Raw genomic sequence first — 3,628 nt, 5'->3', positions numbered from 1 at the left:
AAATAGGATTTTTAATGCAACACTGTGGGTGCTCTGTCTCACTCGTATGTATAGAATTGTGTACATTCGCCTTTATTTTTCTGAATTCACGTATATCAATATGTCACCAGTCTCTTCAAGGGTTCTATCTCTTCAATGATGTTTACTCATTAAGAAGTACTCTTTTTCTTATATAAATGTAAAATATGAATCTGTAGGTCCTCCAGCTTAAAGTTTAATTTCCTGTCTTCATTCTTTCCTTAGCCATCCAGTTTTACTACTCTATCCTAGACAAACTGTGAACAGATAATAGGAAAAAAATTTCGATGTATACTTATAGATTTAAGCTTAAAGACATAATAGTAACTTATAATGTGCCAGGCATTGTTTTAAGTACTTTTGTAAAAGGGGTGTGGTGGGGGCATCTGACCTCCTCTAACTTCACAAGGGGGAAGAAGAATCATTACCAACATCAGCAGCCCAGGGCTGATTGCTATGAGATGGAGGTCAGACATGCCTCCTCTCTCCAACCTTTTTACCAATTCTGACACCAGCCATCGCTTCTATGGCACTCTACTTCTATGCTGGGTTTGAGAATTCATTGCAATGGCCACACAGAACTCACAGACAATGCTCATGATTGTGGGGTTTATTAGGGAAGTAATAGGTTGCAATTCTGGATATAGTTCGTCAATCAGGACAGCCTCTTAGCCATCCATGCCTGCATGAGACAGAGCCTCCACAGTGCTGTATTAAAAATCTTGTTTTCTTAGCTTGGCTTCTTCCCCCACAGTGTTGTATTAAAAAATCCTATTTCCTTTGCTGGGCTTCCTCCCCCAAGCTTTGCCTTTGAATCCTGCTTTTGCTTGGAGGTTATATGTAAACCCCATTGTGCCTGCGTAGTATGATTAAGAATGTTGCTCATGTAACTTGTATTATTAATTCTCTATCGTAAACCTCTTAAAAGTAGCTTGCCTGCCTGCCCTTGGCAAGCAGTCTTGGCAGCAGCAGCTCCCACTGACTCCTTTACCTTATACAACAAAATAAGTGTGCCTTTCCTGTTCTCCCACCTTGCTCTCTCGTTTATTGACCGATATGAGTCATGCCGAGCAAGAACCTGGGGTTTCCACCCAGTAACATTTCTGGTGAGCCAGCCAGGAGCCATCTGCCCAGTTCCTGAGGTGGATTGGACAACAGACTGCCCCAGTGTCTGGTGCCACCAGGAGATTTCTCCTGGATACCGGAGCAGCTCTGAAAGCCAAACCACCTGGGATCCAAACAATGGCTCTGTGGGAGACACGAAACGTGCCTGGGTTGTTTGGTAAGTACCTAGGTAAGGCCTTAGAAGAGTCCCAAGAAGTGGGAGGAATTGACTGCTGTGGGTATAAAAGGCTCAGGTACCTGTTAAGTTGGTGCACCGGATTAGGTTGTGTGAGTATGTAAGTGTGTGTATCCAGAGAATGGAGAAAGTTCAAGGCATCCCAGAATGTGGCCCACTAAGATGCATCCTTAAGAACTGGGAACAGAGACTCAGAAAGACATGGCTCTGACAGGATGCTTGTCCCTTTCCTACTTTTGCCTCTTTAAATATATGCTGAATAAAACCTTTCTTTTTGTTTTACTAAACTTTGTGGTGTTTTCACCATACAAGAGTTAATGGTGTGGTTGTTGCAGGGATTCCAAAACCACAAATCCAGTTGACCTCAAGGAGACCTGGACTGTGGAGGAGCAGAAACCTTCAAAAAAGGAAGTCCCATCTCCTGGATCCACGTGTTGAAACTCCATGTCCCTTTGACACCAATGGGGTGAGTGCCCTCCGAAAACGAGCCTTTGTTTATTCTTTTTGTTCTCTTTCTCATGTTTTTTTAAGCCTTATTCGGCATATTTGTTTTGAAAACCATTTGTTTAAGGATAATCTTTCTTAGTTTTTCGCTTGATCATTTGGTTAAGAGTGACGTTTACTAACTCTTTTGGTGAACTACTGTTTAGTGTCTAGATTCAGGTGTTTGAAACATTAAAGAGACAATTCTATTTCCAAAGAGCTCTGGGTCACTGTAAGCTGCAAAATTCGGGCACAGGTTGACCAGTAAAAGCCATTAGGGTGGTCACCAACGCTCATCACAAGTGTTAAAGACTCCTGTGACAGGATAAAGTTGTCGTGAGACAAGCTGGGGCACTAGAGAAAACCTGGGTGACAGTGCTCTGTTTTGCTAAATTCACAGTGAGAAGTGTTAGCTCAGTAACTGTTGTATGATATAGTTTCTCAATAAAAAATCACAATGTTAAAATTAAAATCGTCGGTAACTACTTTAAAATACTTTTCAGGTAAAGAAACTAGTATATTTAAGGTCTAAAATAAGAGAGTAGGTCTCTAGCCAACAAAATGAATTAAGTTAAAAAAAGAAAATCAAAAGCTTGAACCTTAGAGCTTAACATTTTTGAAAAATGAGCCTGAATTTCCCCTGCTACTGAGACGCTGGTTTAGGGTTCATATTTAAGAATGCTATAAACTAAATATACTAAAAAGCAATTTAGAATTTCAGTGGCTGCTTTCGGAAAATGAGCTTTCCATTTGTGTCGTCCTGTCTTTTCCTTTTTGGGGAACTTTTGCTTAATGCTTAGTTTTTGTCAAAAATTCTAATCTTCTTCTATCTGAGGCTCTGGCAAGTTAGTAAGTTTTATCTAAAACCTGGGGTTTTTTTTCTGTGAATTGAGTCAAGAGAGTGAGGATGTGGCAAGATCAGACCTTCCCAGCCCCCAGTCTCAATAGCCAAGAATTGATGGATTCATTTACAAAATTGCTAAACAGCTTTGGTATTTACTGGGTAGATAGCCTTTCAAAATGCCTAGGCCAATTTATACATGTGTAAATGAGTTGGGATTACCCAGTCTTGTCTTCCCTAAGTCAAGAGAATAAGGGATCAAGCCTCCCCAGCCCCCAGTCTGTGAAGTAATATAGCTCCAGGGAAGCTTTTGAAAGACACCTTCCAACCCAGTGGAGACTTTTTTAAAACAAAAGAAAATAAGAAAAAATTGTTGCTTTACTGTAGTTACCAAAAATTAGAGAGATCTCAATCATAAAAGAACTGTAAACAAGTCCTCTCTATTATAAGAGAACTCTAAAAAGCAAAAAATAAAAATCAGTGAGACACACCTAAAATGGCCTATAAAAGTGTTTCCACCCCTAGCCAGAGAATTAAGGTTATATCTATTTCAAGGGAATGGTCATGATTTAGAAAATAATATTGGAATCATTTATTCTCGCTCCTTGAGCATAGAGAATCTGACCCAGCTGGAGCTGGGCTCACAAGGACTCACAAGAACATTATCAACTCAGCCCTGAGATAAAGACAAAAGATAGGATAATCTTGAAAAGTATCTTTTAGGGAAGAAAAATATCTTTTAAGGAAACTTTCACAGAAAAACATTCAAGCAGAACACAAAAGATTTTTCACTCTTTTTCTTCTTAAAAATTTTTTTTTATTGTACTTTAGGTGAAGGTTTACAGAATAAATAGTTTCTCATTCCACAGTCAGTATGCATATCGTTTTATGACATTGGTTAACAAACCCACAACATGTCAATACTCTCCCTTCTTGACCTTGGAGGACCTTTTTTCTTTTTTGGTGAAAATATACATAGCCAAAGA

At 39.4% G+C, this 3,628-nt stretch overlaps 1 long non-coding RNA gene across 1 annotated transcript in view; it reads left to right on the top strand.

Annotated features, from left to right (window-relative positions):
- Window positions 1-3,628, top strand: part of LOC111819022 (uncharacterized) — a 118,637-nt gene that overhangs the window by 1,259 nt on the left and 113,750 nt on the right. The window contains exon 2 of the long non-coding RNA XR_002822829.1: window positions 1,654-1,784. This is a non-coding gene — a long non-coding RNA (uncharacterized LOC111819022). The remainder of the gene's footprint in view (window positions 1-1,653; window positions 1,785-3,628) is intronic.

Source organism: Trichechus manatus, unplaced genomic scaffold (genome assembly GCF_000243295.1).
Source record: "Trichechus manatus latirostris isolate Lorelei unplaced genomic scaffold, TriManLat1.0 scaffold00248, whole genome shotgun sequence".
Taxonomy (NCBI): domain Eukaryota; kingdom Metazoa; phylum Chordata; class Mammalia; order Sirenia; family Trichechidae; genus Trichechus; species Trichechus manatus.
Note: the sequence above shows the minus strand (reverse complement) of the source record. Positions and strands in the feature narration are given on the sequence as shown.